Here is a 13,983-nt window from a genome sequence, read left to right as displayed (position 1 = left end):
CCCAGCGCGTGCTTTTCTTTCTTGCTTCATGGCTGCCGCCAGCCCGCGTCCATGCCAACACCTCCATGCCAGGCTGCCTCAGGGCTGCCTAGGACGCTGCCCCTCTCTCCTCTAATTCAGCCGTGGGTTCCAGCGTCACCTTTCCAAGTCAGTGCTTTTGGGGGTCTCTCTGGTAGCCCCAAGATTTAACCCAAAGCACCCTACTGTCGCACGCACTCCTTTATAATCATTGCTTCTATTCTGTGTCATTCTCAGAGCGCATCAATAGGGCAGGAGCTAAGTTTTTACCCCTTCATTTTCTGTACCCCCAGGATTAGTAATCCCCATTGTGTTACTGAACGGGTCGCTCCATACATGTTGGTGGTTGACCTCATCTTCCAACTTCTACATTTTAGCTACAAAAGTCCCGTAAGACTGCACAGAAAATGCTAGATATCTTTAAGGTGCCTTAAGTTATTATCAACTACATTTCAAAAATGTAAACATTTCATCAGCCTCCTTCTGAACCCACCAGAGAGTGAGTTGCTTCACATGGAGTCAGAAGGCAGAGGTACAGAATATGTGACGAATCTCCCGTTCAAAGTTTTTCAGGAAAGGGAGAGTATCTCGGGTTCCTCTGTAAGCCCCCCACAGGGCCTAATCCACAGTTAGTCATTAACCAAGAGCTCAGTAAATACTTGTTTGATTGGCAGTTGAAACAGAATCAGAGCTACTGAAAAAACTCCCAATCTAATTGAAGTGGTAACATTTGGTGATGCGCCAAGGATATCTGGAGCTTATACCCAGCAGTGCAGTGTGGTCATTCGGGAAGCATCTTACTGGGGTCATCTTGTCCTCTGCCTCTGGTTTTTATTTTCAGGCATTCTGGCAGTCTTTTCAAGAATGATGTCGAACAGACAAGTATGGAGCTAGAGTGATGAGTGAGGGAAATGATAAAGACCTGAACTCAAAGGTGGAAAAGAAAAAAAAATGCCAAAAGAGAAAAATCTTAGATAAAAACGATGGAAAAATCACCTTCTCAATGTCCACACTATTTGATGAAAGATAGCCCTATATTTTCTAATGCTAAAAGTTATAGGAACATATGTTTCTCAAGAGGAACAAAACAGGAATACTATTTCGAACACTTCATTTTAAAGTACCTATTGGCAGTGAAAATATTGAAGAGCAAATGTGTATTTCTGAGTTCATGGAAGAGGTCTAGTCGGGAGGGATGACGTCAGAACCCCTTGCTTACAGCAGTCACTCAAAATCATGGACAGAAAACAGTCACCCCAAGGTCTCGAAGCTCACTTCCCATCAAAATGCCTATGAGGTTTGAAATATTGTGACCCTGAGTCCATCCACAGTCAAGGAGTGAGAATCTCTGATCTAAGGCCTAAGTTCCACTATTTATTATTTGTTTACTCTCCCTGTGATTTTAACAAGCCATCAGAGCTAAGAATTGCTGAATAAGTATGTGAGGAGGGCACAGGTCCAAAATGTTTGGAGACGGGATGGGGCCAGTCTGATCTGAGTAAGAGCAGAGATTCTAAAACCGAACATTTAAAGGTTTTGCTTGTTATTAGTCAAAGACACCAACAAACTCAAGCCCACTTCTCCCCCAGAACTCAGCATCTCAACAATCAGCACCCTGCACCATCCAGCACCGGGCCCGGGAGTCACACTTAATCCCCGTCCCCCTCACATTCCATTTCTAATTCACCAGCAAATCTAACTGTTTTACTTTCCAAGTATTTTCTGGATCTGCCTACTTCCCATCACCGCCAACACATCAGCCCTCTTCCAAGCCACTATCACTTCTTGCCTATGAAACCGTAGGTTCTAGAGGATCTGCTTGGTTCCTGTTATGACTGAATTTGAAACCCATGGGTTTTCACGTAACATACCAGAAGACACAATGTCTTTACAACCAGAGATCCAGGCCTTCCCAGCCCCCTGGCAAAGTCAGCCCTTGGTCTCGCTTGACAGCTCTCGTAGGCCGCTTCAGCTCATGGCTCTCTCCAGGCCAGCCTCACAGCCCGGTAGCCAGCACATTCCACCCCCACCCCCACCCCCACTTCCACGTCTCTGCCACTTGGCAGATTTGGGCCTGCCTCTGATGGACCCTGGAGAGACCTGAGATTCCAATCCACTCAATCTACTGGTCCCTCAGTGGCTCTGCTTCCTACCTAGCCTCAGCCCAACAGACTGACTTGACAATATCATGCAGTAGCCAAAATCCAGTCATTGGAGAGATTCAGGAGAACTTTTTATTGAATATTGTCCTTCTCTTTGCTCTGCTGGCTGAAGTTCTTAAACAAAGTCTTTTAGAAGTGAGGTAGAGAGGAGGAAGACAGGTAGTGTCTGTGGAAAGGTGAGTTAGGCTTTTCCAGAGAGAGACTTATTTTAAGGAAATAGTTCCTGAAACGGCGAGTCCAAATATAGAAGCCAGGCGGCAGGCCGGAGACCAGAAAGGAGCTGATGGATGGCCTGGATCTGAGGGCTGTCTGCGGCGAACTTCCTTCTGCCCCAGGAGGTATTTTTTGTTGTTTGTTTTTGTTTGTTTTTATTTCTGTTAAGACTTTAGATGGATTGATGTAGCCTGCTACATCCATATTATGGGGGACAATCTGCTTTCCTCAGAGTCTGCTATTTCAGTCGTTAATCTCATCCACAACACACTACCACACATATTCAGAATCATGTTTGACCAAGTGCCTGGGTACTGGGGTCTAACCACACTGACATCAGAAACTCACCAAAAGGCAGTGACCTTTCAAAGAGGTAACAGATCCATCTCAAAATAAGTGTGCTGTCGTGGAAATTAGTTTGCTCCCACCTGAGTCCTTAAATGCTCTGCAAAGACTTTCTCAGGTGACATTTTATCTCCCCAACTGATACTCTTTAAAGCTTCGCAATCTAAAGAGCGTTGACTGATACATAAGCAACTCATGGTTCTCAAGAGCGTAACTCAATAGACAACTCAAAACATTTTGGTCTAGAAAGTGCTTTTCCCTCATGCAGTTCCCTTCACTTCAAACACACCTCAGAAGGACTTTCCTCAGGAGGTATGTGGCCCCAAGCACCAGGCCTAGCACCAGGAGCCTGTGTCCTGCCATGATCTTTGGCACAACCCAGGTGCTGTCAACATTCTCAGCAGGACGAGCAGGGGCCAGATAGCCCCAGGTCAGGCTGGCCTCCCTCTCCAGTCTGAACACGGTGCTTGTCTGGTCTGAAGTATCTGAGTCTGGGGATACACCTGGCTTTTCAAAAAGATCTGTACGGGGCGGAGAGGGGAGGGCGGCAGGGTTTAGGGTGCACGGTCTGTTTGGCGGGGCCACCCCTCACTGCCTGAGCCTGGCCTAGCCACCCCCCTTCCCTGCTCTTCAGTTTACTCACGTGTGAAAGGCGTCTGACTAAACTTATTTTCAAGAAGCATTGGAAGGACCACAGGAGATGTCCTCGCAGAGAGTGACACTTACTAATGTTATTATTACTATGACTTCTGTGGGGGTTCAGTGGTGCTTCTGTTGTGATTTCCTCAAGTGATCTTTCAGCAGATGACCTGCAAAGACTTGACTCACTGTTTCTGAGTAAACCATGAGTTGCCTCATGCAGCATCTTCAGGGCTGATACCCGGTTCCAGATCTGATCTGTGCAGCCAACTCAACGCTTCCTTAGTGGGGTGCCTCACTGCTGCTGTGAACAAAGACCAGACACCCTGGCTGCTTTTCACATCTTCACTGTTGTCAGTGATGTTTCTCTCTTCTGAAGCGAAACTAGCTAGATGCCCTACGCTTTGCAGTATTAGACTGTCCTTCCCTCCTCTTATTAGAGTTTCCAGTCAGCCTTAGCAGACACTGCTGGTGACTGCAGACCGCAAGCTCGGTGAGGCTGCTGGCGGCCACAGGCCCACGCTTCCCGGGGAGAGGAACCGTGTCGGCCAGGTGTCCTGGCTGCTGTCCAAGCGTGGCTCCATGAATTTTACCTCCTGAAATTCCCCCCTGTCCTTTCAATTGGACATGGTGTTCCTCTTGGCTTCCCAGCACAAACCTAGGGCCGTGGGACGGAGGTGCGGGCCCACAACAGTGCTGCATTCCTGGCCGAGGTGGGGGACCCAGCGCGGGGCCACGTGCAGCTTGGCCAAGGTATCAGCTTGCAAAACCTTTGGGGGGTCTGTGGGACGCAAGATGCTAGGCGGAGCAGGGGTGCTGTCGTGGTGACGTGTGGTGATTCATGACTGTCTGTGGACATGCCAAGGGCCGCGGCCATGTGGACAGACATCCTGGGGTTGCTCGTGGTGTAGCCTGAGAGCTGAGGTGAGAGGCCTGGCTGCATGGAGCTCACAGTGGGGTGCTCTGATTGATGGGAGCGGGTGGCCAGCTGCTCGGCCTGGCCAGGTGGGAGAGGCCTCCCCCGTGTGCGTGCGGGTGGCCAAAGGGCCTTCTAGGACTTGTAGCCCACTGGATGACCTTGCGTTTCAGAATTCTCTGTTTTTTTATAGAATGCTAATGCTCATAGCCAGGAGGGATGAGACCAGGGCAGTAGTGACCACAATGAAATCCTACACACTGACAGTGAAGTCAAAGCACTTTCCCTGTGGAGGCTTCCTGACCGCAGCCAGAGAGGGGCAGGGCAGGGGACAGCATGCCAGTCAAGGTATCTGATTTTATGGCAACCGGAGCTCTGCTTATAAAAAAAAAAAAAAAAAAAAAAAAAAAAAAAAAAAAAAAGTACCTGAAAATAGCAACTTCAATCCTAGGAATAACTGAGTGCATTGTGTACCAGGAGAGAAGTCTCCGGCCTTGAAATCTCTCCGAGAACGTCCATTCCCCAAAGGCGTCACGCATTTCACAGTCTAGCCTACGAGCTCAAGATGAACGCCCCAGTGGCTGTAGAAGAAATGATCTGGTGGTTGCTAGTCACTCATCTGACCATGGAGACTGGGTTTGGGAAACTGGACCTAATTTGTTTCAGTGAAGTCAGTCAAAGACTTGAACTTGAACCTCAAACATATGAAAGGTCCTGGAGCTACATATGTATTTTTCTCTCTTCTTTCAGCTTCCCTTTCTTTCCACCATGGCCTTCCCACTTCCTTTGTTTTCTCTCTCTGCTTCAACATTTTTTTCCATGTACTTTATTTCACCCCAATTTCATTGCTGAGAAAGGAGAAAACAGTGCTTCAGGAAGAGAGTGAGTGACGCTTCATCCATAAACCAACCCCATAGAAATCACAGAAGTCAAAGGCACTGGCTTAAAATCTGTTCAACATGCTTGAGGAGGACCGAGTCAGAGCACTAGGGGGAGTGCTCTGTGAGTCTATTCTTTCATCTTGAATATTGAAAGGACCTTTCTGCCCATCTCTTCTGACTCTGTCAGTCCTCAGAAGACAATGAAATTCAGTTCAGTCCCAAAAGCCCTCATGGTGAGAGCCTGCAGCATGGACGGTCACCCCATGAACACCTTCCTTCCCAGGCCCTCAGGACCGAGTCAACCTCTGAGGAGGCTATTCCTTCCCAGCATTCCTTCTTGTGCCCATTTCCATGAGCTGACTTGCTGCTCGCCCCAGAATTCTTGTCTCCTGTTTTTCACTTTTCTCCTTTCAAACAGGACCAACCACCACTGTTCTTGTCACAGCTCAACAGTTCATGAACAGTGCCACCTCAGGCCACTTCTCCTTCCATACAAATTGAGTTATCACATGTCCTGTTTGCAGTTTTCCTCACTGGGGAAATTTCCCTCATCGCTATTTCCAAGAGACTCCCTTGAGTCCAATTAGAGTGTGGTAATAATTCACTTCTGGTATAGTTCCAACTCACCTGTGAGCCTGGCCTGGGCATCCTATCCCATTTCACCTGTGGGGCAGGCTCAGTCAAGGAAGAAGATTCTGGTGTTCCTTGGGCGTCAAACCTCCATCCATGTAGCTCCTAGTGCCTCTTGACGCTCTCCCACCTAGTCCTGGGTGCTCTGTTTCCATTTCACAATGGATTCCTGCCACTCCTTCTCCATCTAGGTGGTGGATCTGAACATAGTGACGAGTGCTGGTCATATATTTACTTGCCGCCGTGGCTAGTCTCGGAGCTTACTAGCACTCAGGGAGCAGATCATGTCCACGGCAGATGTGATTCGCTTTGGAATTTTGGAGTCTTCCCAGAGCCTTCCCCGTGCCAGCTGTTGGAGTCTCCACACGGCATCTTCACTCAGGGCCCTTGCCACTCAGATCCTTCTGGTCCTAGTGCTGGGTCGTGTGCAAGAGAAGCTGATGACACTTTTTTCTCACTCTCCAAACTCATACCCTTCTGAGCGACCTGGTAAGTAGACGAGAACATCATTCCCGACAGCACTGTGCCACCCTCCAGTCTGACAGAGGATCACCAAGCACTGATCACCAAGCCTTTTTTCGGGGTGAAGGCTCCAGCTGTAATAAACCCCACTTTGCCACAGAGAGAATGTCTCCACGTGTCTCGTGCTTTGCACCCCCAAAAGCACCAGTGCTGATGGCTCCGAATTCTCATGAGGGTATCTCTTCCCTCTGACTCACACGTCTCAATAGGCACCTACCTCCCACGCTCCACACCCATATTCATTCTCAGAGCGACTTACAGCAACGCAAACAAAACTTTCCCCACCTCTAGTGCTGAGCAAACTTACAAAACAATGAAGTGATTTACATTCTTCAGTTTTCCAGGATTTGTCACTCCTAAGAATTAGTAGTGAAACTATAAATCGGTACATTTCTATAGCAGTATAGCAGGATCTCTATTGATGTCTATAACGTGTATGAACAAATGTAAACGTAACGTGTAGGTATCACAATATAGAAATACATTAACATCTGTAAAACTTCTCATCAATGGCCTCATTTTGCCATCTTTATCCTAAAGAAATGTGAAGGCAAAGAAACACACATAAAAGGACTTTGCATAAAAAAGATTGAAAAGGGAAGACTAAAGGCATTCTAGCCAGGACTCACAAATAACTTACAACACATACATCATCTCATACAATGAAATATTATGTTTATAAAATGGTATTTATTTTACTCTACAGCATGTCAAAATTATGCTACATCGAAATTATGATGTAGCATAATTTTGACATGCTGTAGAGTAAAATAAATACCATTTTATAAAGATATTACTTTATAAAATGACTCCTGACTCCTTGTATTAAATAAAATTCTTTGCAATCTGCATTGCCCCTGGATTTCCCACCTGCAACACTAACTTCTCACTCGAATGTTTGTTGAATATCATATGCTGAGACAGTGAGCACTGAGACGGGTTGTTTTCCCCTGCATCTCGGTTCTTAGAACAGTGCACACTGGGTTCGATTAAATGTATGTGTCTTTAATAGCCTATTCTCACGCCCATAAAGCATGTCTGCATGTTTGCACATTTGCCTGGAGACATGCATGGAAGGGTATGTGCTGAGATGTGAGCAGCACTTTCCCTGGGAGATAGCTTCGGAGTAACCGCTCTTCCCTGCTCTGAACTCTTTGGTGGCTTACGCAGGCCGTCATGCGGAGAGTACAAAGAAGCAAGACGGAGGAACAGACAAAATTAAATGAAAACAAGCCCCAGAAATCTGTCTGCAGAACTGAGGCCACGAGAAGAAGAGGGAAAGTAGGGAACCACCCCAGTGGCCTGGGGGAGGGGAAGGAAGAAGGGTGACCCACACCTGCAGAGGTGTGGCCCACCTGCTCTGGGTCACATCCGATGTTGCAAACGAATGTTAGGTCAGTAAAGGAAAACGAGCAAGTAAAACTAGTGTGAACCAATTTCCACAAAACAATTAAAATCTAGGATGTCTTTTATGCAGCATTGGGTAATTCTGAGGTGATGGACGTCAGTGCTGTTCTGTAATAAAATACATTCGGTACAATCCCCCTTTAGTACCATCCATCCATTGTCCTTTCAGACCAAAACAACCACGCGAGGAAACAGCAGTCCCGGAAGATGCCTCCGCTTGCTTCACCCCTGTCTCAGGCAGCTTAGCTTGGTGATTTCCAAGTTGGCTGCCGAGTCGCCAAAGGACGAGCAGTGCCGGTGCACTTCACCAAAGCTGCTGCCTTGCGGTGCCAGCATAGACCCAGGCCCCGCGCTGCCTCCTCCTCAGGCCGGTTGTGCGTTCACACCTGCAACATCCAATCCGAGGAGCGGGAGCGGCGGACGAGCTCCCGCACCCGGGCTCGAACAGGGCGGTTTTCCTCCCTCACAGCACATCCATCACGCACTGACAGAGCCCCCTGCTCCTTTCTCAGTCCAGGGCGAGAAAGATGGCACAGCCTCTGTCTGGAACACCGGTTTGCACCCACAAGAGAGGGACAGGCAGGGGTGGCCCAGGGTACCCAGCTCCTAAAAACTCCCCGGAAATAATATTCGACTGAAGTTTTACTGGCCAAAATGCTTGGTGTGCTCAAAGGACAGCCAGCAATATTTTGCTTTTCAGCAACAACTATCACCCGCAGTAGCCGGTTAGATACTCAAAACTAATTTTAATGCAAACACCTTATTTCTAGATCATGTTAAAATGTCCATTAAAATAAGTTATGAAGGTGGGTGCTCCCCGGTGGCGCAGCGGGTCAAAGCACTGCACTGAGAAGCTTAAGCCGCTTCTGCATGAGTTCGATCCCCGCCTGCCCCGGAGGTGACCGCATGGCGCGGCAGACCCCTCCTGACCCGCCTGCCGCTCCCCTCAGCAGTGGACTTTGTAGATCTGCCTGTTCTGCTCCCCACTCTGTCTCTGGTGAATCCTCTCGCCGCCCCTGCATCTCTGGCCTGTACCCCAGTTCTGTATGAATGAATAAATAAATCTTAAAAAAAAAAAAAGTTACGAAGGCTTATATGAAGGTTTAAGGATATGCTACCCACTGAGGAGATGGGATTTGGTAGTCACACTGACTTTATCACATATGATCGAAGAGCTTCGTAGATCTTTTGAAAGCGATGGAGAACACTTGGTTATAAACACAGAGCTTGAAAAGCAACATAAAACCCTCTGCTTCATACCTTCTTTTAGCTGAAACTGCTAAACGGTGGGGCAAAGAGGTCTAAAAAGATACCGCCAGTGGCAAAATAATGCCAAGAGCCAACCGTTCCTCTGGCAGGTGTGTAACGGGGCATGGCAGTGCCCTCCGTGGTCGTAGCACCCACACTCACTCGCAGACCTGGTCTGTCCATCATCTGTCCATCTGAAACACTGAGCGAGAGGGCGGGACACCAAGTCCCCACTGGGTCTCCAACAAAAGCTGAACGTTGGCTGAGTATTTTTTTGCGACTCTAGATCAGGCCCAAACCATAGATCGGGGGGTGCTCCTGCCTCTGGGTCACAGTCACAGCCATGGACCCCGTGAGGTTTCCGGTCCGTGACAATCGCATGGTTTCATGTACCTTTCTGCTGGGACAGTGAACACGTCCCTGCATGTGACAGGCTCCCCCAAGGCTGGGGCAGGCTGTCTGCTAGGTGGTGGCGGATGGGAGGCGTGGACAGTGCTGTCTGTGGTGAGGCGACGGTCTCCCAGGGATTTAATGAGAAGCACTGAGCTTATTCATGCGCTTCACTACCTGACCAGCTTGAAGGGATATTTATGTAGTCCGTAGGAATAGTGGGGAAGCTCTGGGGCCCCGGAGGGGGGGTTTAACCCGTTGTATCTTCAGTTCAGCCAGCAGGGATACTGTCATCTGCCACCATCTGAAGCTTGCTTGAAGCTCACAAAGGGCCACGCAGCTTCTTGACCTGATGAGCACGCACAACTGTCATTTCTTCAGGACAGAACGTTCTTCTCTTTCAAACCACATGAGGATGGACTGCCAATGGTTGCGCCGAGGATTTTAATGGGGACAGTAAGCCCTGTAATTACTATTCTGAAGTGCTGTCACCCATCTTCGCTTTTGCCAAGTTGACTAAAGGTCACTTAATTTTTCTTCATTAAAACATGAAGTGTTCCGGAAAATTTTGAAATTGTTACTAAATGAAAACCAGTCAAAAAGCTCAGGCCAAAAATTGTTGGCAGCGTTGACGCTGAATTATGCAGTCTGCACATCGCAGGCAGCCTGTGGGTCCTGAGGCCGTCGCAAATAACAGGGGATTGGAACTCCTGCTCCCAGCAGGAAGGGCCTCTGCCCAGTGGTCTGGGCCCCGGGCCAGGGCCGAACCCATGGCCACTCCCAAGGAAAGTTTTCTGTTTCGCCCACAGATGAAACTGTTACATATTCAAGGGGCAGATATTTATGAAATCGTTTTTTCGAAGCATGAAACAGCCTGGCTCTTCACAGCTCTATGAACTCTACCTTTATTGCTCAGAATTTTCAGAGGTGAAGGTTGTACTGGGGGTCAGTCCTCCCACAGGGGTCTCCTCCTTACTCCTTACTCCTGGGGCTCCTGGTACCCAGGGTCCAGATGCTGCCACAGCTCAGCCTCCCTGTGGGACTTGCTCTTTCCTCCCATCCGACTTCCTCTTCCGGGGCCTGGTCTCACAGCTAAGTGACATGCCGTGATGGATCACCATTTTCCACTAGACCTTAGTCCAGGCTGGTAGCTCATGGTGAGTGATGATTTACTTAAGTGACACATGTGCACGATAACAGAGTTCTTTAATACCTTGATCCAAAGGAATGACAAACCTTTGGAAGGCGGGGACAAAGAATGTAGACTTTGAGGCTCTACATTTTGGGGGTGGAGGGAGGTTTGATGCTTGAATGAAACCAGAGGTGGCTGATGCCGACACCCACTTTTAGGTTAGCCTTCCGAACAGGTGCAGTTTAGCGAGCAGAGCATGGCCACGGCGCTCAGGCACACGGTCCAGTTGTGACACGCTTGCTCAGGGGACCCGGCTGTGCCGAACTGTTTCACACACTGCGCTGTTATACTGCACAGCTCTCCCCCTGCGCTGGCTGCTGTGCCAGGCATTTGAATTTCACAGTTAAGGAAAGAACTAGACCCCTACCTGAACCAAGAAAGACTGTGGCCACTGCAGTGTTTTGTTTTCCATGTTGCTAGCCCCATTTCCCTTTGGTCTGTAGAATGTCAGGCCCAAGGAACCTGGCTCAGAAAGGTCCTTCCTCGCTGTTTCCAAGCAATGATGTAAGAGTTTCTATTACACCTGTGGACATCTTCTGCCCACCTTTTTGCTTTATTGCTTCAGAATGATTTGCAGTGAACAGCTTAGTGTTGAGACCAACTTAGGAGGAGGATCAAAATCAGCATGTGATAATGTAAACAAATAAAAAGCTTCCAAATTCACTGGATGCAAAATTGCAGGTCACACATGTGTATAGAGAGAATGCTTCAATAATATAAAGTATTATATGCATAGATGAAATGTTCTTAAATATTAGCAATGATTATCCTAAGATAGTAAATGACAGACAGTTTTGAGCTGTATAGCAAGCTGTTTCCAGATGATTTAGAGTAAGTTTATGTTAAGAAAGAAAACAAATGTTGCTTAAAAGCAAAAAGCACTGACTCAGGGGTTACGAGTTCTTTATTCCAGTCCTGGTTCACTAAAAATGGATTTTATATGTGAAACAGGTGGGTTCAAGTGAAACTATCTGAGTCAAACAGACAAAAAGTGCTCAAGACCTAGAAGGCTACAAGCAGCAGCAAGGGAGCTGTCAAGCCTCCCCCTCGGCACACAGCAAGCCCCTAATTCTGGTGCTTTCCTGCTCCTAGATCAGGGACATGGGAAAGTGTTGGAGATCGGCGCAAAGCAGGAATCTACTAGCCGGTGAGGCGAGAGCAGGAAATTCAAGGCTAACAAGGCCGAGTTTCTCCAGTTCCCTTGCTTAGTCCTTGCCCTCCTCGGGGCTGGCCGCAAGACCGCAACCAGCCTTGCTTATATAGACTGAGACTGCAAACATAAGTTCTCAGCAATGGGACGAGAAAGTGCATCGGGAAAGCCCACCAGTAGGTCACTACGGAATGTTTTGCAAAGCTTCACAGGGCTCTTCTAGGCCCTTTCCGCAATGTTTCGTGAGCGTGGACCTGCTTTTCAGTTGTGCAGTAATGAGCCATGCTGTGACAAATGCCCACTTAGCCTGGGAGTCCCAGGGAGGCCCAGAGGCGAACCCCAACAGGAGCAGCGGGCGCCCAAGTGATCCAGGGATCACGCAAAGCAAGGAATCCACCTGGCCGGTTTCATCCTCCAGGAAAAAGTGACAGATGAGAGGCGGTGCGGAGTATGAGGGTTAGGGAAAGAAAGCAGTTTGTGGGTCTGTGACTGAAGATTGTGATTTAGTTGCCTAAAGGCGGAGCCTGAGAAGACATCAAGAGGTGCGAAGTAACGCTGTCTCCTCATTGGCTCATCCTGCGCCTCTGCGTAGCGACGTCACCACAGGGGCCACGCCCAAGTCGAGGCTCTCGGGACGCTCTTCCTTTCCTTTCCTTCCTTTCCTGAGAACAAGTTTCTTTAGACTCCTTAGATTATAAAGAACCAGGAGCCCCTCATACTGTTCTAAGCAAAGGGAGGTTTCTGGTAAAATTCCAATATGGGACTCTGGAGAAGCCAAGAGTTCAGAAAATCTGTTCAGAACACAAAATGGTCTCTCGATTCTTCTTGGCAGCCATATTTCTTTCTATGTCTGTTCCTCCCAGTATTCTCATTTCTCATGATGCTAACAGCTTCCACTGCTTTTTCATTGCGTCTAGGTCATCAAGCTCCAGCTTATACCTGATTCTGCCTTGTTATAACTACCTGGGATGGATTTTCAAGAAATGGTTGCTTTATGTACTTTCCTAGTAATGCAATATTGCTTGGAAAATAGAAATTATAAAAATCAAAAATACTTGTGGTATTAAATGATTATAAAGCTCAGTTTGTTTCAATTCATGTATGTTTCATTTCACACAAGTTTTCTTTCATGTAAACTGATTTGTTGTTGCTATTAATGTGGGAGGAAATAAAGGCAAAGATTTGGTTCATTTTGTCACCAAATTCTACAGTCTTAAGACTTAACAAATTTGCTTAACTTTATACATTTCATTTCTACACTGCATATTCCATTGTGGGTTTCTCCGACCCCAGAATATTTTCCTCTATATTTTGAACACAGATGTAAGTGGATTTTTTTTAAGCTGGAAAAAAAAAAGACCCAGGCAGAAATGCTTCAGAAGGCTGGAATGCAAGAGCAAAGCTCTTTCTCTCTTTTTTCCCCACCCTACTCCTCCCAACCATATGTTTTAGAAGAGCCAAAGGGAATTTGGTGCTGACTGTGAAGAGAGAATGTGAAGGAAATAAGGGGAAAAAAGATATTTTGCATTTGGTAAATTAAGGATAAGAGGTTTTTGAGGAAGAGTAAACTTACAAATACTATCTATTTGACTTTCAGCTACTTAGCAAGTTAACATCTGGCCATAAAGGATAATTAAAATACAATATATCAAAAATGTGTATAATACAGTTAACGCAAAGCAACTTTGCATAATTATATAAAGAAAATTATTTTAAAATAAATAACCTACATTTCTCCCTTAACAATTAAAAAAAATAGATTCTCTGTAAATAGGACAGAAACAAAAAGACCAATAGAGAATACTAATGACAACTGAGAAAATTAGTGAAAAAAATTTTTGTAAAAGCCAATAAAATTGACAAACTGTTAGCTGGGATATTAGCTGGATTTTGATAGAAAGGGAGAGGAGAAATTCATTACCCATATTAGAAGGAGGGCTAAAAGAGATAATAAAGGAGTATTAAATACAATCTCATGCCAATAAAGTTGACAACCTAAAGGAAATGCCAAGTGGTCAAAGTAAATAATTAGGAGAAATGGACATCTTGACTAGCCTGATAACTATTAAAATAGAATTTGTAAGTATACATCTTCTGTCTCGTAAACATACACATAGCAGGAGAGAGCACGTGCTTAACTGGTAAATTGTCACCACGGTTTTAAAACAATTCTTGCGAGCACTTTCATAAAGTAGAGGAGAAGGGAACACTTTCCAATTTATTCATCATCTACCTTTTGAAATGAATAATTCACTCAACTCAGTATTATC

This window comes from Condylura cristata, unplaced genomic scaffold (assembly GCF_000260355.1).
Source record: "Condylura cristata isolate star-nosed mole 26May11 unplaced genomic scaffold, ConCri1.0 scaffold00026, whole genome shotgun sequence".
Taxonomy (NCBI): domain Eukaryota; kingdom Metazoa; phylum Chordata; class Mammalia; order Eulipotyphla; family Talpidae; genus Condylura; species Condylura cristata.
This window is presented reverse-complemented; position numbering follows the sequence as displayed.